This window comes from Triticum aestivum, chromosome 2A (genome assembly GCF_018294505.1).
Source record: "Triticum aestivum cultivar Chinese Spring chromosome 2A, IWGSC CS RefSeq v2.1, whole genome shotgun sequence".
NCBI lineage: Eukaryota > Viridiplantae > Streptophyta > Magnoliopsida > Poales > Poaceae > Triticum > Triticum aestivum.
In genome coordinates this window covers 698,194,377-698,218,367 of record NC_057797.1, presented here as the reverse complement: position 1 = coordinate 698,218,367, position 23,991 = coordinate 698,194,377, and the positions used below count along the sequence as shown (strand labels likewise).

General features: G+C 44.9%; 1 pseudogene; it reads right to left on the bottom strand.

The window, feature by feature from the left end:
- The window catches only part of LOC123191867 (BTB/POZ and MATH domain-containing protein 1-like), a 62,368-nt pseudogene that overhangs the window by 29,624 nt on the left and 8,753 nt on the right, over nt 1-23,991 (bottom strand).

Below are 23,991 nucleotides of genomic sequence, written 5' to 3'. Positions count from 1 at the left end.
GAGAAGTGCTTAGCTTTGGGTTCAATCTTGTGGTGTCCTTTTCCAATGACAGTAGGCTCAGCAAGGCACGTATTGTATTGTTGCCATTGAGGATAAAAAGGTGGGGTTTATATCATATTGCTTGAGTTTATCCCTCTACATCATGTCATCTTGCCTAAAGCATCACTCTGTTCTTATGAACTTAATACTCTAGATGCATGCTGGATAGCGGTCGATGTGTGGAGTAATAGTAGTAGATGTATAATTGTTTCGGTCTACTTAACATGGACGTGATTCCTATGTTCATAATCATTGCCTAGATATTCTCATAATTATGCGCTCTTCTATCAATTGCTTGGCAGTAATTTGTTCACTCACCGTAATACATGCTATCATGAGAGAAGCCACTAGTGAAACCTATGGCCCCCGGGTCTTTTCCTTATTATATTGCATCTCTTTTATTATCGCATCTCGTTTACTATTTTGCAATCTTTACTTTCCAATCTATACAACAAAAATACCAAAAATATTTATCTTACTATCTTTACCAGATTTCACTTCCGCAAGTGATCGTGAAGGGATTGACAACCCCTTTATCGCGTTGGTTGCGAGGTTCTTGATTGTTTGTGCAAGTACTAGGTGACTTGAATGTTATCTCCTACTGGATTGATACCTTGGTTCTCAAAAACTGAGGGAAATACTTACGCTACTTTGCTGCATCACCCTTTCCTCTTCAAGGGAAAACTAACGCATGCTCAAGAGGTAGCATGTACTCGATGCAGGAGGCCTCCATCGACCTACAGCTATGCCGGCAATGAATCTCCATCAATTTCGACATGACAAATTCGACTTCCATGCTCTCGGACAACATGTTCTCACACACGAGCCTCAGGCTTTCGATGTCATACCGATTCGCAGCCACAAGTAGGTCGAGCGCCATAGGCGTACGGCCATCATCGTTGCTATTTAATTGGAGCTGATCGGTGTATATGAAGTGTAGCATGGCCCTGAAAGTGGAGGCGCTTATGCCGTCGACCCGCACTGTGCTCTCTGTCGTGTGCCATCGGAATTCCGCAGCAAAGACCGGTGATCACATGGCGAGCATGAGTTTGTGCGCCTGTATCTCACTCTGCTCGACAATGAAGGTCACGTCCAGCAACATGCAACATCTTCGCGACAACTCCGACTCCGTCTTAGGCACTCCCTGCCCCTGAATTAGGAGAAGCCTGCCAAGATCTCTGGAAATTGTCTGCGGCGGCACCATGTGTTAACACCAGATTTTGGCATGGTCGAAAACATAATTAATAAGGCCTCACATGCAAAAGTGCTCAAAGTGAGAAAGTTTTGTATCGTCAAAAGGAGAAACTTTGATGTTTAGGCCATAGCCATCCGGTCTCATCTCTAAGGCTGAAAATATGTTTGAAGTACTGAGATTTAATATCCATAACACTATTCGACTAATTATGCCCCAAGATGGTCTCATATGAGAAAACTTTCTACATGAGTTGTCTTCATCTTGTCGAAACGGTCGATCTGTATATAAAAAATGTGTAAATCGGAGTTCGTATGCAAAAGTTACAGGTAAAACAGTGTGCTACAAAAGTATGCCCCAGAAGTTCCAGACAACTTTCGGGGAGGTTCTGGGCTAAACCGAAAGTTTGCACGCGGTGCGCCCCAAAAACTGGAGTTTTAACATTACTTGCAGAATTGTGGGCCCGAATTCAACCTCAAGATGACCTTGGATGAAAAAGTGATCAACTGATGAGTTTTTCTCCATTGCAAGATCTACAACTTTGCTTTTGGGACCATCGTGATCCGAAGTCATATGCGACCTGGAGATTCAGTGCAAGAGGGCTACTTGATATAATTTGAGCCCGGAAGTTCCGGCCCTCATAGTCCGAGTTAGGGTAACTATTAATGATTTGGACATGATTTGAGTCCTTTTCTTGTATGGGAAGTCTAGCCGCCTCATATATATGTAAGGGGTGACGGCCGATTGAAAAACACACAATCAACAAATCAATCTATCATCTTTTACCTTTACTTTTATCTTCTCCCTTCTTCTTCTTCCTCATTCTTCGTTCATTCTTCTTCATTGCAGGGCAGCAAACCTCGAGGCCTTGGGGGCGATCAGATCGACCTAGGGCAGCGCATAGCCGCCATGTGCCCTGACGGGATTCCTCCCGGGCATGTGGAATTCGGGTCTACAAAAGTGCCCGACGGATTGTCTTGCGTACCGCACTTCTGGCGGGTCTCCTTCGACGTGAGCTGCGGTGCATCACCCCCGGCGTCGAGCGTACACTGTGACATGTTCATGTGTGAACACACTTTTTGGCGACTCCGTTGGGGACGAAGCTTTGAACGGTCTCCGGTCCATTCTTGCTACGAAGAGATTGTCATCTAGGGTTTGCAATCTACAAAAGTAATATGAATATCTAATTCACAAAGGAGAAACTGGCCTCCGCCCGTGCCGAGCTGATCCCTCTGTAGCAGCGGGTTGCTGACGCCGAGTCTGTCACGCGGCAGAACAGGGAGGAAGTGCTTCAGCGGCGAACGCTGGAGCGCGTGCACGCCCCATGCTCTAGGACCTCAGGAACAGGGCCAACATCTCCCTGGGCCACATCTGTGATGGGAATGCTCCTCATCCCCACGCGAACGACTATGCCAACCACCTCCGCTTCTTCACCGATGTGGTGATGCGCCTGGAGAACCGTTCTGAGAGGGCTCGCCAACTTGTTGAAGAGAGGAGCCGCGGCCTGCTCGGGCGTGCGTTCTCACGTGTCTTCAGCCATCTCCAGAACGCCGACCCCAACTTCAATTTTGACGCCGCCATCACTCTTGTACCCGAGGCCATCTGGGGCGACCTGTCGCGATGGGTGGAAGACAATCTGGACGCGCTGGTCAGGGCCTTCACTTCCGATGACGATGGGGTGGTGGTCGCGGGCGACATGGTCGACGATGGTGATGGCGGCGCTGGTGGAGGTGATGGTGATGCCAGCGATGGTGGCAGCGATGCCAGCGACGCGTATGAGGGCGATCCGGGGGACGCGGCGAGCGACATGTCTGACTGATCCCGTATTTCCTAGCTGTTTGTCCTGCACACAGAAGCTCGGGCGCAGCCCTTGAAGTTGTAAGAGCATTTTTGGAGGGGCATCCCCTGATGTAAATTTGCCACTTCCTCTATTTTGTTAGGTCGAGTTGAATATGTGTCTTCGTGGACTCACGTATCCTAGGGCAAAGTTGCTATTGCGGTTTACCTTAGCCTAGACGATCCCAAACCGGCTCGTGAGGTTGTGAGTTTCTGGGAAGCTCCTGAGGAACTCGTCGAGACGCTCGAGGGGACCGCGTGATAAGCAAGCGCTAGCCATGGCGCGACATGCGCGTGGCGCGTGTGCGTCTTGCCCATCCCCGCTCGTGAGGGGCTCACGAGGGGCCCGTGAGGGAGGGACAACAGGTGAGAACTCCGAAATAAGGAAAGAACCAGATAGCAAGAAATCGCTCGAACGAGAAAAGGCACCCCCCGCAAGCATCAATGAAAATTCAACTTAAACTCAAATCCAAATCCAGAAGGCAAGGCTACAGAAAAGGGATCCAAAGCAAATGGCCGCGTCCGGCACCTAGTCTAGTCTTCTTGTCTTGAGTCCTCTCACCAACGCAGAGCTAAGTGCTGCCACTAGGACGTGGGAGGGAGCCCCAAAGGCCCGAGGGCGGCACTCCTGAGACTCTGGGGCGTGTACAGCCCCACTCGTTATTACGTGAGAGTGTCACGGCGGCGACCTTCACAGGCGTGAGCCTTACTTCATATCGCCAGACGAGGGCCCCGCCTTGCGCCTCCCTCGGCCATAGTTAGGGGCGACCGGAGACCAGGATGACACCAAAGGGGAAAAGGGGACGCCAGCGGCACCCTCGGCGACCACAGGTCCTCTGCCGGGGGTAGGCTCTGGAGCACCTCCCCGACAGAGGGCCTACCTCCGGGGGACACTTTGCTCCGCACGGCGCTGGGGAGGGCCTTCGTCCCGGCTTTCTTCCTCCAGTCCCCAGCGTGCCCCCCTGGAGGGAGGGAGGCCGACATGCTGGGACCGCCATTTGCTGCTGTGACCTGATCCCCCTGCGCACCATGGTTAGCGTAAGCCTTCTCCTGAGGAATTAGTGGTACCCTATAGCTGTTGTTGCCGACGCGGTTGGTGAGGCTTCCATAGGGGTCCTGAAAGGTGCCGGCTTATAGCGCCTCCTCCTCCCAGCCTGGCTCAAGGGACGAGCCGGGGTCATCTTCCAGCATGTAGTCCTGGTCCACCATGCGGGGCACGTAGGCCTCCGAGGCCACCGCCTCGAAGACCTCGCCGTAGTGCCCCACACTCCACGTTGTTCGACCTAGTGTGCCGCCTCGAGGATGGCAGGGTTGCATCCCGCTCGGACCGCAGGTGGCAGCGCCCGTGACCGCGCCCAGCGGAGGTGGCACAGGCGTGAGCGGGCGTGCAGCTCCGTTGGCTGCGCCGGTGTCGATGAAGCCTGGTGGTGCACCTGTAGGCACGTGGGCGCGGCGTGGCCCGCCATGTGACCCGGCCACAACTTGTGGCGTGAGCAGAGAACAGAAGGGCGACGCTCCTGAAGCCACGGCGTCCAGTATCTTGGTGACGCGTTCCAGTAGTGCATCCCGGCCGCTCTCCATCAGCCGGCTCCATAGCAGCTCCCGTGCCATCGTGAGTGCATCCTGCATGTTTGCCTGCTCCCTCCGGGTGTGCGGCGCCGTCGCCGTGGCATGGCTTGCGGCCCTTGCAACAGCTCGCGCCTATCATGGGGAGAGGGTGGACGGCGCCTAGCCATGCTGCCCGTGCCCCGCTGCGTCGGGTGGCGCGCACGCCGCTTGGAGCACGGGGTTGAGGTCTTCCTGGGCAGGCGGCGCCGCCCGGGCTGGCCAGACTACCCAGCGGTCGGCGTTGGTCCTTGAGTCGCCGGACATCGGAACTGCAGCGCGTCGGTGAATCGACTGGTGGGAGAGCGGCTCCGGCGCGCCCCTACCTGGCGCGCCAAATGTCGGATCACGGGTTCCGGCAAAACCCTTAAGATTCGAACACTGGGGTGCGTGTGAAGATCTCCCCCTACCGATCCACGTCCTAGCTGAAGGAAATATGCCCTAGAGGCAATAATAAAGTTATTATTTATTTCCTTATATCATGATAAATGTTTATTATTCATGCTAGAATTGTATTAACCGGAAACATGATACATGTGTGAATACATAGACAAACAGAGTGTCACTAGTATGCCTCTACTTGAGTAGCTCATTTATCAAAGATGGTTATGTTTCCTAGCCATAGACATGAGTTGTCATTTGATTAATGGGATCACATCATTAGGAGAATGATGTGATTGACTTGACCCATTCCGTTAGCTTAGCACTTGATCGTTTAGTATGTTGCTATTGCTTTCTTCATGTATTATAAATGTTCCTATGACTATGAGATTATGCAACTCCGGTTTATCGAAGGAACACTTTGTGTGCTACCAAACGTCACAACGTAACTGGGTGATTATAAAGGTGCTCTACAGGTGTCTCCGAAGGTACTTGTTGAGTTGGCGTATTTTGAGATTAGGATTTGTCACTCCGATTGTCAGAGAGGTATCTCTGGGCCCACTCGGTAATGCACATCACTATAAGCCTTGCAAGCATTGTAACTAATGAGTTAGTTGTGGGATGATGTATTACGAAACGAGTAAAGAGACTTGCCGGTAACGAGATTGAACTAGGTATTGAGATACCGACGATCGAATCTCGGGCAAGTAACATACCGATGACAAAGGGAATAACGTATGTTGTTATACGGTTTGATCGATAAAGATCTTCGTAGAATATGTGGGAGCCAATATGAGCATCCAGGTTCCGCTATTGGTTATTGACCGGAGACGTGTCTCGGTCATGTCTACATAGTTCTCGAACCCGTAGGGTCTGCACGCTTAAAGTTCGGTGATGATTGGTATTATGAGTTTTGTGTTTTGATGTACCAAAGGTAGTTCGGAGGCCCGTATGTGATCACGGACATGACGAGGAGTCTCGAAATGGTCGAGACGTAAAGATTGATATATTGGACGACTATGTTCGGACACCGGAAAGGTTTCGGACATATATCGGAGTACCGAGGGTCAACGGAACCCCCCCCCCCCGGGGGGGGAGGGGGCTTAATGGGCCTATATGGGCCTTAGTGGAAACACAGGGCAGCAAGGGGAGTGTGGGGCACGCCCCCCAAGGCCCAAACCGAATTGGTTTAGGGCAAGGGGGGTCGGCCCCCTTTTTCCTTCTCCTCCTCTCCCTTTCCTTCCCCCTCTCCTACTCCTACTAGGAATAGGAGGAGTCCTACTCCTAGTGGAAGTAGGACTCCCCCTTGGCGCGCCTCTCCCTGGCCGGCCGCCTCCTCCCCCTTTCTCCTTTATATACGGGGGTAGGGGGCACCCCATAGACACAATTGATCACTGATCCCTTAGCCGTGTGCGGTGCCCCCCTCCACCATAATCCACCTGGATCATATCGTAGCGGTGCTTAGGCGAAGCCCTGCGTCGGTAGCATCATCATCACCGTCACCACGCCGTTGTGCTGACGAAACTCTCTTGTGGAGCTTTTATGGATCGGAGCTCCCGGGACGTCATCGAGTTGAACGTGTGCTGAACTCGGAGGTGCCATGCGTTCGGTACTTGGATCGGTCGGATCGTGAAGACGTACGACTGCATCAACCGCATTGTGCTAACGCTTCCGCTTTCGGTCTACAAGGGTATGTGGACACACTCTCCCCTCTCGTTGCTATGCATCACCATGATCCTACGTGTGCGTAGGAATTTTTTTGAAATTACTACGTTCCCCAACAGTGGCATCCGAGCCAGGTTTTATGCGTAGATGTTATATGCACGAGTAGAACACAAGTGAGTTGTGGGCGATACAAGTCATACTGCTTACCAGCATGTCATACTTTGGTTCGGCGGTATTGTTGGATGAAGCGGCCCGGACCGACATTACGCGTACGCTTACGCGAGACTGGTTCTACCGACGTGCTTTGCACACAGGTGGCTGGCGGGTATCAGTTTCTCCAACTTTAGTTGAACCGAGTGTGGCTACGCCCGGTCCTTGAGAAGGTTAAAACAACACTAACTTAACAAACTATCGTTGTGGTTTTGATGCGTAGGTAAGAACAGTTCTTGCTCAGCCCGTAGCAGCTACGTAAAACTTGCAACAACAAAGTAGAGGACATCTAACTTGTTTTTGCAGGCATGTTGTGATGTGATATGGTCAATACATGATGCTATATTTTTTTGTATGAGATGATCATGTTTTGTAACCGAGTTATCGGCAACTGGCAGGAGCCATATGGTTGTCGCTTTATTCTATGCAATGCAATCGCCCTGTAATTGCTTTACTTGATCACTAAGCGGTAGCGATAGTCGTAGAAGCAATAGTTGGCGAGATGACAACGATGCTACGATGGAAATCAAGGTGTCACGCCGGTGACGATGGTGATCATGACGGTGCTTCGGACATGGAGATCACAAGCACAAGATGATGATGGCCATATCATATCACTTATATTGATTTCATGTGATGTTTATCCTTTATGCATCTTATTCTGCTTTGTTTGAGGTACCATTATAAGATGATCTCTCACTAAATTTCAAGGTAAACGTGTTCTCCCTGAGTATGCACCGTTGCCAAAGTTCGTCGTGCCGAGACACCACGTGATGATCGAGTGTGATAAGCTCTACGTTCATCTACAACAGGTGCAAGCTAGTTTTGCACACGCAGAATATTCAGGTTAAACTTGACGAGCCTAGCATATGCATATATGGCCTCGAAACACTGAGACCGAAAGGTCGAGCGTGAATCATATAGTAGATATGATCAACATAAGTGATGTTCACCATTGAAAACTACTCCATCTCACGTGATGATCGGACATGGTTTAGTTGATTTGGATCACGTGATTACTTAGATGATCAGAGGGATGTCTATCTAAGTGGGAATTCTTAAGTAATATGATTAAATGAACTTAAATTTATGATGAACTTAGTACTTCATAGTATTTTGCTTGTCTATGTTGATTGTAGAAGGATGGCCCGTGCTGTTGTTTCATTGAATTTTAATGCATTCCTTGAGAAAGCAAAGTTGAAAGATGATGGTAGCAATTACATGGACTAGGTCCGTAACTTGAGGATTATCCTCATTGCTGCACAGAAGAATCATGTCCTGGAAGCACCGCTGGGTGCCAGGCCTGCTGCAGATGCTGCTGATGACGTTAAGAACGTCTGGAAGAGTAACGCTGATGACTACTCGATAGTTCAGTGTGCCATGCTTTACGGCTTAGAACCGGGACTTCAATGATGTTTTGAACGTCATGGAGCATATGAGATGTTCCAGGAGTTGAAGTTAATATTTCAAACAAATACCCGGATTGAGAGATATGAAGTCTCCAATAAGTTCTATAGCTGCAAGATGGAGGAGAATAGTTCTATCAGTGAACATATACTCAAAATGTCTGGGTATCATAATCACTTAACTCAACTTGGAGTTAATCTTCCTATTGATAGTGTCATTGACAGAGTTCTTCAATCATTGCCACCAAGCTACAAAAGCTTCGTAATGAACTATAATATGCAAGGGATGAACAAGACAATTCCCGAGCTCTTCGAAATGCGAAAGGCAGCGGAGGTAGAAATCAAGAAAGAGCATCAAGTGTTGATGGTCAACAAGACCACTAGTTTCAAGAAAAAGGGCAAAGGGAAGAAGAAGGGGAACTTCAAGAAGAACAACAAACAAGTTGTTGCTCAGGAGAAGAAACCCAAGTCTGGACCTAAGCCTGAGACTGAGTACTTCTACTGCAAACAGACTGGTCACTGGAAGCAGAACTGCCCCAAGTATTTGGCGGATAAGAAGGATGGCAAGGTGAACAAAGGTATATGTGATATACATGTTATTGATGTGTACCTTACCAGAGCTCACAGTAGCACCTGGGTATTTGATACTGGTTTTCTTGCTAATATTTGCAACACGAAACAGGGACTATGGATTAACCGAAGACTGGCTAAGGACGAGGTGACGATGCACGTGGGAAATGGTTTCAAAGTCGATGTGGTCGTCGTCGGCATGCTACCTCTACATCTACCTTCGGGATTAGTTTTAGACCTAAATAATTGTTATTTGGTGCCATCGTTAAGCATGAACATTATATCTGGATCTTGTTTGATGCGAGACGGTTATTCAATTAAATCTGAGAATAATGGTTGTTCTATTTATATGAGTAATATCTTTTATGGTCATGCACCCTTGAAGAGTGGTCTATTTTTGTTGAATCTCGATAGTAGTGATACACATATTCATAATGTTGAAGCCAAAAGATGTAGAGTTGATAATGATAGTGCAACTTATTTGTGGCACTATCGTTTGGGTCATATTGGTATAAAGCGCATGAAGAAACTCCATACTGATGGACTTTTGGAATCACTTGATTATGAATCACTTGGTACTTGCGAACCATGCCTTATGGGCAAGATGACTAAAATGTCGTTCTGCAGAACTATGGAGCGAGCAACAGATTTGTTGGAAATCATACATACTGATGTATGTGGTCCAATGAATATTGAGGCTCGCGGTAGGTATCATTATTTTCTCACCTTCACAGATGATTTGAGCAGATATGGGTATATCTACTTAATGAAACATAAGTCTGAAACATTTGAAAAGTTCAAAGAATTTTAGAGTGAAGTGGAAAATCATCGTAACAAGAAAATAAAGTTTCTACGATCTGATCGTGGAGGAGAATATTTGAGTTACGAGTTTGGTCTACATTTGAAACAATGTGGAATAGTTTCGCAACTCATGCCACCCGGAACACCAGAGTGTAATGGTGTGTCCGAACGTCATAATCGTACTTTACTAGATATGGTGCGATCTATGATGTCTCTTACTGATTTACTGCTGTCATTTTGGGGTTATGCTTTAGAGACGGCTGCATTCACGTTAAATAGGGCACCATCAAAATCTGTTGAGACGACGCCTTATGAACTATGGTTTGGCAAGAAACGAAAGTTGTCATTTCTTAAAGTTTGGGGCTGCGATGCTTATGTGAAAAAGCTTCAACCTAATAAGCTCGAACCCAAATCGGAGAAATGTGTCTTCATAGGATACCCAAAGGAAACTGTTGGGTACACCTTCTATCACAGATCTGAAGGCAAGACATTCGTTGCTAAGAATGGATCCTTTCTAGAGAAGGAGTTTCTCTCGAAAGAAGTGAGTGGGAGGAAAGTAGAACTTGATGAGGTAACTGTACCTGCTCCCTTATTGGAAAGTAGTTTATCACAGAAAACGGTTCCTGTGACACCTACACCAATTAGTGAGGAAACCAATGATGATGATCATGAAACTTCAGATCAAGTTACTACAGAACCTCGTAGGTCAACCAGAACAAGATCCGCACCAGAGTGGTACGGTAATCCTATTCTGGAGGTCATGTTACTTGACCATGGCGAACCTACGAACTATGAGGAAGCGATGATGAACCCAGATTCTGCAAAATTGCTTGAGGCCATGAAATCTGAGATGGGATCCATGTATGAGAACAAAGTGTGGACTTTGGTTGACTTGCCCGATGATCGGCAGGCCATCGAAAATAAATGGATCTTCAAGAAGAAGACAGACGCTGATGGTAATGTTACTGTCTACAAAGCTCGACATGTTGTGAAAGGTTTTTGACAAGTTCAAGGAGTTGACTACGATGAGACCTTCTTACCAGTAGTGATGCTTAAGTCCGTCCGAATCATGTTAGCTATTGCCGCATTTTATGATTATGAAATTTGGCAAATGGATGTAAACACTGCATTCCTGAATGGATTTCTGGAAGAAGAGTTGTATATGATGCAACCTGAAGGTTTTATCGATCCAAAAGGTGCTAACAAAGTGTGCAAGCTCCAGCGGTCTATTTATGGACTGGTGCAAGCGTCTCAGATTTGGAATAAACGTTTTGATAGTGTGATCAAAGCATATGGTTTTATACAGACTTTTGGAGAAGCCTGTATTTACAAGAAAGTGAGTGGGAGCTCTGTAGCATTTCTAATATTATATGTGGATGACATATTGTAGATTGGAAATGATATAGAATTTCTGGATAGCATAAAAGGATACTTGAATAAGAGTTTTTCAATGAAAACCTCGGTGAAGCTGCTTACATATTGGGCATCAAGATCTATATGTTGGGGAACATAGTAATTTCAAAAAAAATCCTGCGCACACGCAAGATCATGGTGATGCATAGCAACGAGAGGGGAGAGTGTTGTCCACGTACCCTCGTAGACCGAAAGCGGAAGCGTTAGCACAACGCGGTTGATGTAGTCGTACGTCTTCACGATCCTACCGATCAAGTACCGAACGCACGGCACCTCCGAGTCCTGCACACGTTCAACTCGATGACGTCCCTCGAACTCCTATCCAGCCGAGCTTTGAGGGAGAGTTCCGTCAGCACGATGGCGTGGTGACGATGAAGATGTTCTACCGACACAGGGCTTCGCCTAAGCACCGCTACGATATGACCGAGGTGGATTATGGTGGAGAGGGGCACCGCACACGGCTAAGAGATCAAGGGATCAATTGTTTTGTCTTTGGGGGGCCCCCTGCCCCTGTATATAAAGGAGTGGAGGAGGGGGAGGGCCGGCCCTCTCTATGGCGCGCCCTAGGGGAGTCCTACTCCCACCGGGAGTAGGATTCCTCCTTTCCTAGTAGAACTAGCAGCCCTTCCAAGTAGTAGGAGTAGGAGGGAAGGAAAGGGAAGGGAAAAGGAGAAGGAAGGAAGGGGGCGCCCCCCTCCCTAGTCCAATTAGGACCTGCCCATGGGGAGGGGTGCGGCCACCCTTTGAGGCCTTTCTCTCCTTTCCCGTATGGCCCATTAAGGCCCAATACGAATTCCCGTAACTCCCCGGTACTCTCGAAAATACCCGAATCACTCGGAACCTTTCCGATGTCTGAATATAGTCGTCCAATATATCGATCTTTACGTCTCGACCATTTTGAGACTCCTTATCATGCCCCCGATCTCATCCGGGACTCCGAACTCCTTCGGTACATCAAAACACATAAACTCATAATATAACCGTCATTAAACTTTAAGCATGCGGACCCTACGGGTTCGAGAACTATGTAGACATCACCGAGACACGTCTCCTGTCAATAACCAATAGAGGAACCTGGATGCTCATATTGGCTCCTACATATTCTACGAAGATCTTTATCTGTCAAACCGCATAACAACATACGTTGTTTCCTTTGTCATCGGTATGTTACTTGCCCGAGATTCGATCGTCGGTGTCTCAATACCTAGTTCAATCTCGTTACCGACAAGTCTCTTTACTCGTTCCGTAACACATCATCCCACAACTAACTCATTAGTTGCAATGCTTGCAAGGCTTATAGTGATGTGCATTACCGAGTGGGCCCAGAGATACCTCTCTGACAATCGGAGTGACAAATCCTAATCTCGAAATACGCCAACCCAACAAGTACCTTCGGAGACACCTGTAGAGCACCTTTATAATCACCCAGTTATGTTGTGACGTTTGGTAGCACACAAAGTGTTCCTCCGGTAAACGGGGGTTGCATAATCTCATAGTCATAGGAACATGTATAAGTCATGAAGAAAGCAATAGCAACAAACTAAGCGATCAACTGCTATGCTAACGAAATGGGTCAAGTCAATCGCATCATTCTCTAATGATGTGACCCCGTTAATCAAATGACAACTCATGTCTATGGCTAGGAAACTTAACCATCTTTGATTCAACAAGCTAGTCAAGTAGAGGCATACTATTGACATACTATTTGTCTATGTATTCACACATGTATTATGTTTCCGGTTAATACAATTCTAGCATGAATAATAAACATTTATCATGATATAAGGAAATAAATAATAACTTTATTATTGCCTCTAGGGCATATTTCCTTCAGTCTCCCACTTGCACTAGAGTCAATAATCTAGTTCACATCGCCATGTGATTTAACATCAATAGTTCACATTACCATGTGATTAACACCCATAGTTCACATCCTCATGTGACCAACACCCAAAGGTTTACTAGAGTCAATAATCTAGTTCACATCGTTATGTGATTAACACGCAAAGAGTACTAAGGTGTGATCATGTTTTGCTTGTGAGAGAAGTTTAGTCAACGGGTCTGCCACATTAAGATCCGTAAGTATTTTGCAAATTTCTATGTCAACAATGCTCTGCATGGAGCTACTCTAGCTAATTGCTCCCACTTTCAATATGTATCTAGATTGAGATTTAGAGTCATTTGGATCAGTGTCAAAATTTGCATCGACGTAACCCTTTACGACGAACCTTTTTGTCACCTCCATAATCGAGAAACATATCCTTATTCCACTAAGGATAATTTTGACCAATGTCCAGTGATCTACTCCTAGATCACTATTGTACTCCCTTGCCAAAAACAGTGTATGGTATACAATAGATCTGGTACACAGCATGGCATATTTTATAGAACCTATGGCTGAGGCATAGGGAATGACTTTCATTCTCTCTCTATCTTCTGCCGTGGTCGGGTTTTGAGTCTTACTCAACTTCAGCGCTTGTAACACAGGCAAGAACTCCTTCTTTGACTGTTCCATTTTGAACTACTTCAAAATCTTGTCAAGGTATGTACTCATTGAAAAACTTATCAAGCGTCTTGATCTATCTCTATAGATCTTGATGCTCAATATGTAAGCAGCTTCACCGAGGTCTTTCTTTGAAAAACTCCTTTCAAACATTCCTTTATGCTTTGCAGAATAATTCTACATTATCTCCGATCAACAATATGTCGTTCACATATACTTATCAGAAATGTTGTAGTGCTCCCACTCACTTTCTTGTAAATACAGGCTTCACCGCAAGTCTGTATAAAACTATATGCTTTGATCAACTTATCAAAGCGTATATTCCAACTCCGAGATGCTTGCACCAGTCCATAGATGGATCGCTGGAGCTTGCATATTTTGTTAGCACCTTTAGGATTGACAAAACCTTCTGGTTGCATCATATACAACTCTTCTTTAATAAATCCATTAAGGAATGCAGTTTTGTTTATCCATTTGCCAGATTTCATAAAATGCGGCAATTGCTAACATGATTCGGACAGACTTAAGCATAGATACGAGTGAGAAACTCTCATCGTAGTCAACACCTTGAACTTGTCGAAAACCTTTTTGCGACAATTCTAGCTTTGTAGATAGTAACACTACTATCAGCGTCCGTCTTCCTCTTGAAGATCCATTTAATCTCAATGGCTCGCCGATCAATGGGCAAGTCAATCAAAGTCCATACTTTGTTCTCATACATGGATCTCATCTCAGATTTCATGGCCTCAAGCCATTTCGCGGAATCTGGGCTCATCATTGCTTCCTCATAGTTCGTAGGCTCGTCATGCTCAAGTAACATGACCTCCAGAACAGGATTACCGTACCACTCTGGTGCGGATCTCACTCTGGTTTACCTACGAGGTTCGGTAGCAACTTTATCTGAAGTTACATGATCATCATCAGTAGCTTCCTCACTAATTGGTGTAGTAGTCACAAGAACATATTTCTGTGATGAACTACTTTCCAATAAGGGAGCAGGTACAGTTACCTCATCAAGTTCTACTTTCCTCCCACTCACTTCTTTCGAGAGAAACTCCTCTAGAAAGGATCCACTCTCAGCAACGAATATCTTGCCTTTGGATCTGTGATAGAAGGTGTACCCAACATTTTCTTTTGGGTATCCTATGAAGACGCACTTCTCCGATTTGGGTTTGAGCTTATCAGGTTGAAACTTTTTCACATAAGCATTGCAACCTCAAACTTTAAGAAACGACAGCTTAGGTTTCTTGCCAAACCATAGTTCATACGGTGTCTCTCAATGGATTTAGATGGTGCCCTATTTAATGTGAATGTAGCTGTCTCTAATGCATAACCCCAAAACGATAGTGGTAAATCGGTAAGAGACATCATAGATTGCACCATATCTAATAAAGTACGGTTACGATGTTCGGACACACCATTACACTGTGGTGTTCTAGGTGGCGTGAGTAGTGAAAATATTTCACATTGTTTTAACTGAAGGCCAAACTCGTAAATCAAATATTTTACTTCTGCGATCATATCATAGAAACTTTTATTTTTGTTATGATAATTCTACACTTCACTCTGAAATTCTTTGAACTTTTCAAATGTTTTAGACTTGTGTTTCATTAAGTAGATATACTCATATCTACTCAAATCATCTCTCAAGATCAGAAAATAATGATACCTGCCACGAGCCTCAATATTCATCGGACCACATACATCAGTATGTATGATTTCTAACAAATCTGTTGCTCGCTCCATTGTTCCAGAGAACGGAGTCTTAGTCATCTTGCCCATGAGGCATGGTTCGCAAGCATCAACTGATTCATAATCAAGTGATTCCAAAAGCCCATCAGCATGAATTTTCTTCATGCGCTTTAAACCAAAATGACTTAAACGCCAGTGCCACAAATAAGTTGCACTATCATTATTAACTTTGCATCTTTTGGCTTCAATATTATAAAAATGTGTATCACCATGATCGAGATCCAACAAACCATTTTCATTGGGTGTATGACCATAGAAGGTTTTATTCATGTAAACAGAACAACAATTATTTTCTAACTTGCATGAATAACTGTATTGCAATAAACATGATCCAATCATATTCATGCTCAATGCAAACACTAAATAACATTTATTTTAGATTTAACACTAATCCTGAAAGTATAGGGAGTGTGCGATGATGATCATATCAATCTTGGAACCATTTCCAATACACATCGTCACTTCACCCTTAACTAGTCTCTGTTCATTTTGCAACTCCCGTTTCGAGTTACTATTCTTAGCAACTGAACTAGTATCAAATACTAAGGGGTTGCTATAAACATTAGTAAAGTACACATCAATAACATGTATATCAAATATACCTATGTTCACTTTGCCATCCTTCTTATCCGCCAATTACTTGGGGTAGTTCCGCTTCCAATGACCAGTCCCTTTGCAGTAGAAGCACTTAGTCTCAGGCTTAGGACCAGACTTGGGCTTCTGCACTTGAGCAGCAACTTGCTTGCCGTTCTTCTTGAAGTTCCCCTTCTTCCCTTTGCCCTTTTCTTGAAACTAGTGGTCTTGTCTACCATCAACACTTGATATTTTTCTTGATTTCTACCTTCATTGATTTCAGCATCACGAAGAGCTTGGGAATCATTTCCGTTATCCCTTGCATATTATAGTTCATCACGAAGTTCTACTAACTTGGTGATTGTGACTAGAGAATTCTGTCAATCACTATTTTATCTGGAAGATTAACTCCCACTTGATTCAAGCGATTGTAGTACCCAGACAATCTGAGCACATGCTCACTGCTTGAGCTATTCTCCTCCATCTTTTAGCTATAGAACTTGTTGGAGACCTCATATCTCTCAACTCAGGTATTTACTTGAAATATTAACTTCAACTGCTGGAACATCTCATATGGTCCATGACGTTCAAAATGTCTTTGAAGTCTCGATTCTAAGACGTTTAAGCATGGTGCACTAAACTATCAAGTAGTCATCATATTGAGCTAGCCAAACGCTCATAACATCTGCATCTGCTCCTGCAATAGGTTTGTCACCTAGCAGTGCATCAAGGACATAATTCTTCTGTGCAGCAATGAGGATAAACCTCAGATCACGGATCCAATCCGCATCATTGCTACTAACATCTTTCAACTTAGTTTTCTCTAGGAACATATCAAAAAAAAATAGGGGAGCTAAACGCGAGCTATTGATCTACAACATAGATATGCTAATACTACCAGGACTAAGTTCATGATAAATTTAAGTTCAATTAATCATATTACTTTAAGAAGTCCCACTTAGATAGACATCCCTCTAATCATCTAAGTGATCACGTGATCCATATCAACTAAACCATAACCGATCATCACGTGAAATGGAGTAGTTTTCAATGGTGAACATCATTATGTTGATCATATCTACTATATGATTCACGCTCGACCTTTCGGTCTCCAGTGTTCCGAGGCCATATCTGCATATGCTAGGCTCGTCAAGTTTAACCCGAGTATTTATGTGTGTGCAAAACTAGCTTGCACCCGTTGAAGATGGACGTAGAGCTTATCACACCCGATCATCACGTGGTGTCTGGGCACGACGAACTTTGGCAACGGTGCATACTCAGGGAGAACACTTTTATCTTGAAATTTAGTGAGAGATCATCTTATAATGCTACCGTCATAACTAAGAAAAGTAAGATGTATAAAAGATAAACATCACATGCAATCAAAATATGTGACATGATATGGCCATCATCATATTGTGCCTTTGATCTCTATCTCCAAAGCATCGTCATGATCTCCATCGTTACCGGTATGACACCATGATCTCCATCATCTTGATCTATATCAATGTGTTGTCACATGGTCGTCTTGCCAACTATTGCTCTTGCAACTATTGCTATCGCATAGTGACAAAGTAAAGCAATTATTTGGCGCTTGCATCTTATGCAATAAAGAGACAACCATAAGGCTTCTGCCAGTTGCTGATAACTTCAAAAAAACATGATCATATTATACAACAACTTATGTCTCGTCATGTCTTGACCATATCACATCACAACATGCCCTGCAAAAACAAGTTAGACCTCCTCTACTTTGTTGTTGCAAGTTTTACGTGGCTGCTACGGGCTGAGCAAGAACCGTTCTTACCTACGCATCAAAAACCACAACAATAGTTTGTCAAGTTGGTGTTGTTTTAAACTTTGCAAGGACCGGGCGTAGCCACACTCGGTTCAACTAAAGTTGGAGAAACTGACACCCGCTAGCCACTTGTGTGCAAAGCACGTCAGTAGAACCAGTCTCGCGTAAGCGTACGCGTAATGTCGGTCTGGGCCGCTTCATCCAACAATACTGCCGAACCAAAGTATGACATGCTGGTAAGCAGTATGACTTATATCGCCCACAACTCACTTGTGTTCTACTCGTGCATATGACATCTACGCATATAACCTGGCTCGGATGCCACTGTTGGGGAACGTAGTAATTTCAAAAAAAATCCTACGCACACGCGAGATCATGGTGATGCATAGCAACGAGAGGGGAGAGTGTTGTCCACGTACCCTCGTAGACCGAAAGCGGAAGCGTTAGCACAACGCGGTTGATGTAGCCGTACGTCTTCATGATCCGACCGATCAAGTACCGAACGCACGGCACCTCCGAGTACTGCACACGTTCAACTCGATGACGTCCCTCGAACTCCGATCCAGTCGAGCTTTGAGGGAGAGTTCCGTCAGCACGACGGCGTGGTGACGATGATGATGTTCTACCGATGCAGGGCTTCGCCTAAGCACCGCTACAATATGACCGAGGTGGATTATGGTGGAGAGGGGCACCGCACACGGCTAAGAGATCAAGAGATCAATTGTTGTGTCTTTGGGGTGCCCCTGCCCCCGTATATAAAGGAGTGGAGGAGGGGGAGGGCCGGCCCTCTCTATGGCGCGCCCTAGGGGAGTCCTACTCCCACCGGGAGTAGGATTCCTCCTTTCCTAGTAAAACTAGCAGCCCTTCCAAGTAGTAGGAGTAGGAGGGAAGGAAAGGGAAGGGAAAAGGAGAAGGAAGGAAGGGGGCGCCCCCCCTCCCTAGTCCAATTCGGACCAGCCCATGGGGAGGGGTGCGGCCACCCTTTGAGGCCTTTCTCTCCTTTCCCGTATGGCCCATTAAGGCCCAATACGAATTCCCGTAACTCCCCGGTACTCCCGAAAATACCCGAATCACTCGGAACCTTTCCGATGTCCAAATATAGTCGTCCAATATATCGATCTTTACGTCTCGACCATTTTGAGACTCCTTGTCATGTCCCCGATCTCATCCAGGACTCCGAAATCCTTCGGTACATCAAAACACATAAACTCATAATATAACCGTCATCGAACTTTAAGCGTGCGGACCCCACGGGTTCGAGAACTATGTAGATATGACCGAGACACGTCTCCTGTCAATAACCAATGGCAGAACCTGGATGCTCATATTGGCTCCTACATATTCTACGAAGATCTTTATCGGTCAAACCTCATAACAACATACGTTGTTCCCTTTGTCATCGGTATCTTACTTGCCCGAGATTCGATTGTCGGTATCTCAATACCTAGTTCAATCTCGTTACCGACAAGTCTCTTTACTCGTTCCGTAACACATCATCCCGTAACTAACTCATTAGTTACAATGCTTGCAAGGCTTATAATGATGTGCATTACTGAGTGGGCCCAGAGATACCTCTCCGACAATCGGAGTGACAAATCCTAATCTCAAAATACACCAACCCAACAAGTACCTTCGGAGACACTTGTAGAGCACCTTTATAATCACCCAGTTACGTTGTGATGTTTGGTAGCACACAAAGTGTTTCTCCGGTAAACGGGAGTTGCATAATCTCATAGTCATAGGAACATGTATAAGTCATGAAGAAAGCAATAGCAACAAACTAAGCGATCAAGTGCTATGCTAACGAAATGGGTCAAGTCAATCACATTATTCTCTAATGATGTGACCCCGTTAATCAAATGACAACTCATGTCTATGGCTAGGAAACTTAACCATCTTTGATTCAACGAGCTAGTCAAGTAGAGGCATACTAGTGACATATTGTTTGTCTATGTATTCACACATGTATTATGTTTCCGGTTAATACAATTCTAGCATGAATAATAAACATTTATCATGATATAAGGAAATAAATAATAACTTTATTATTGCCTCTAGGGCATATTTCCTTCACTATAGAGATAGATCAAGACACTTAATTGGACTTTCACAAAGCACATACCTTGACAAAGTTTTGAAGAAGTTCAAAATGGATCAAGCAAAGAAAAGGTTCCTTCCTGTGTTACAAGGTGTGAAGTTGAGTAAGACTCAATGCCCGACCACTGCAGAAGATAGAGAGAAATGAAAGATGTTCCCTATGCTTCGGCCATAGGCTCTATCATGTATGCAATGATGTGTACCAGACCTGATGTGTGCATTGCTATTAGTTTAGCAGGGAGGTACCAAAGTAATCCAGGAGTGGATCACTTGACAGCGGTCAAGAACATCCTGAAATACCTGAAAAGGACTAAGGATATGTTTCTCGTTTATGGAGGTGACAAAGAGCTCATCGTAAATGGTTACGTTGATGCAAGCTTTGACACTGATCCAGACAATTCTAAATTGCAAACCGGATACATGTTTCTATTGAAAGGTGGAGCTGTCAGTTAGAGCAATTCTAAACAAAGCGTCGTGGCGGGATCTACATGTGAAGCGGAGTACATTGCTACTTCGGAAGCAGCGAATGAAGGAGTCTGGATGAAGGAGTTCATATCTGATCTAGGTGTCCTACCTAGTGCATCGGGTCCAATGAAAATCTTTTGTGACAATACTAGTCCAATTGCCTTGGCAAAGGAATCCAGATTTCACAAGAGAACCAAGCACATCAAGAGATGCTTCAACTCCATCAGGGATCAAGTCCAGGTGGGAGACATAGAGATTTGCAAGATACATACGGATCTGAATGTTGCAGACCCGTTGACTAAGCCTCTTCCACGAGCAAAACATGATCAGCACCAAGGCTCCATGGGTGTTAGAATCATTACTGTGTAATCTAGATTATTGACTCTAGTGCAAGTCAGAGACTGAAGGAAATATACCCTAGAGGCAATAATAAAGTTATTATTTATTTCCTTATATCATGATAAATGTTTATTATTCATGCTAGAATTGTATTAACCGGAAACATGATACATGTGTGAATACATAGACAAACAGAGTGTCACTAGTATGCCTCTACTTGACTAGCTTATTTATCAAAGATGGTTATGTTTCCTAGCCATAGACATGAGTTGTCATTTTATTAACGGGGTCACATCATTAGGAGGATGATGTGATTGACTTGACCCATTCCGTTAGCTTAGCACTTGATCATTTAGTATGTTGCTATTGCATTCTTCATGACTTATACATGTTCCTATGACTATGAGATTATGCAACTCCTGTTTATCGGAGGAACACTTTGCGTGCTACCAAACGTCACAACGTAACCGGGTGATTATAAAGGTGCTCTACAGGTGTCTCCGAAGGTACTTGTTGAGTTGGCATATTTCGAGATTAGGATTTGTCACTCCGATTGTCGGAGAGGTATCTCTGGGCCCACTCGGTAATGCACATCACTATAAGCCTTGCAAGCATTGTAACTAATGAGTTAGTTGCGGGATGATGTATTACGGAACGAGTAAAGAGACTTGCCGGTAACGAGATTGAACTAGTTATTGATATACCAACAATCGAATCTCGGGCAAGCAACATACCGATGACAAAGGGAACAACGTATTTTGTTATGAGGTTTGACCGATAAAGATCTTCGTAGAATATCTGGGAGCCAATATGAGCATCCAGGTTCCGCTATTGGTTATTGACCGGAGACGTGTCTCGGTCATGTCTACATAGTTCTCGAACCCCTAGGGTCCGCACGCTTAAAGTTCGGTGACGATCGATATTATGAGTTTTGTGTTTTGATGTACCTAAGGAAGTTCAGAGTCCTGGATGTGATCACAGACGTGACGAGGAGTCTCAAAATGGTCGATACGTAAAGATCGATATATTGGATGACTATGTTCGGACACCGGAAAGGTTCCGGAAGGTTTCGGACATATATCGGAGTACCGGGGGTTACCAGAACCCCCCCCCCCTGGGGGGGCTTAATGGGCCTACATGGTCCTTAGTGGAAATAGAGGGAAGCAAGGGGAGTGTGGGGCGCGCCCCCCAAGGCCCAAAATCGAATTGGTTTAGGGCAAGGGGGCCGGCCCCCTCTTTCCTTCTCCTCCTCTCCCTTTCCTTCCCCCTCTCCTACTCCTACTAGGAATAGGAGGAGTCCTACTCCTAGTGGGAGTAGGAGTCTGCTACCTCTTAGCACTGCATTGGATTTCCCCGAAGAGGAAGGGATGATGTAGTAAAGTAGCGTAAGTATATCCCTCCATTTTTGAGAACCAAGGTATCAATCTAGTAGGAGGCTACGCTCAAGTCCCTCGTACCTACACAAAAACAATAGCTCAACGCAACCAACGTGCTTAGGGGTTGTCAATCCCCTCACGGTCACTTACGAAAGTGAGATCTGATAGAGATGATAAATAATATTTTTGGTATTTCTGGTATAGAGATGCAAAGTAAATAAAGTAAAAGCAAAGCAATAATAAAGTAATGGAGATTGATATGATGAGAAAGAGACCCGGGGGGCATAGGTTTCACTAGTGGCTTCTCTCAAGAGCATAAGTATTCTACGGTGGGTGAACAAATTACTGTTGAGAAATTGACAAATTGAGCATAGTTATGAGAATATCTAGGTATGATCATGTATATAGGCATCACGTCCGAGACAAGTAGACCGAAACGATTCTGCATCTACTGGTATTACTCCACTCATCGACCGCTATCCAGCATGCATCTAGAGTATTAAGTTAAAAACAGAGTTACGCCTTAAGCAAGATGACATGATGTAGAGGGATAATTTCATGCAATATGATAAAAACCCCATCTTGTTATCCTCGATGGCAACAATACAATATGTGCCTTGCTACCCCTTCTGTCACTGGGAAAGGACACCGCAAGATTGAACCTAAAGCTAAGCACTTCTCCCATGGCAAGAAAAAACAATCTAGTAGGCCAAACCAAACTGATACTTCAAAGAGACTTGCAAAGATAACCAATCATACATAAAAGAATTCAGAGAAGATTCAAATATTATTCATAGATAGACTGGATCATAAACTCACAATTCATCGGTCTCAACAAACACACCGCAAAAATAAGATTACATCGAATAGATCTCCAAAAGAGAGGGGGAGAACATTGTATTGAGATCGAAAAAGAGAGAAGAAGCCATGTAGCTACTAGCTATGGACCCGTAGGTCAGAAGTAAACTAATCACACTTCATTGGAGGGGCTTGGATGATGATGTAGAAGCCCTCCGTGATCGATGCCCCCTCCGGCGGAGCTCCGGAACAGGCCCCAAGATGGGATCTCGTGGATACAGAAAGTTGTGGTGGTGGAATTAGGTTTTTGGCTCCGTCCCCGATCGTTTGGGGGTACGTGGATATATATAGGAGGAAGAAGTACGTCGGTGAAGCTTCGAGGGGCCCACGAGGCAGGGGGTGCGCCCTAGGGGGGTGCCCCTACCCTCGTGACCACCTCGTGGCTTTCTTGACGGAGGGTCCAAGTCTCCTAGATCTTATCTGATGAGTAAATCACGTTTCTGAAGGTTTCATTCCGTTTGGACTCCGTTTGATATTCCTTTTCTTCGAAACCCTAAAACAGGCAAAAAACAGCAATTCTGAGCTGGGCCTCCGGTTAATAGGTTAGTCCCAAAAATAATATAAAAGTGGAAAATAAAGCCCAATAATGTCTAAAACAGTAGATAATATAGCATGGAGCAATCAAAAATTATAGATACGTTGGAGACGTATCAAGCATCCCCAAGCTTAATTCTTGCTCGTCCTCGAGTAGGTAAATGATAAAAACAGAATTTTTGATGTGGAGTGCTACTTGGCATAATTTTATTCTAATTCTTCTTAATTGTGTTATGAATATTCAGATCCGAAAGATTCAAGACAAAAGTTCATATTGACATAAAAATGATAATACTTCAAGCATACTAACTAAGCAATTATGTCTTCTCAAAATAACATGGCCAAAGAAAGTTCATCCCTACAAAATCATATGGTTTAGTCATGTTTCATTTTCGTCACACAAGAATGCTATCATCATGCACAACCCCGATGACAAGCCAAGCAATTGTTTCATACTTTAGTAATCTCAAACCTATAAACTTTCACGCAATATATGAGCGCGAGCCATTGACATAGCACTATGGGTGGAATAGAATATAATGAGGGGGTTATGTGGAGAATACAAAAAAGGAGAAAGT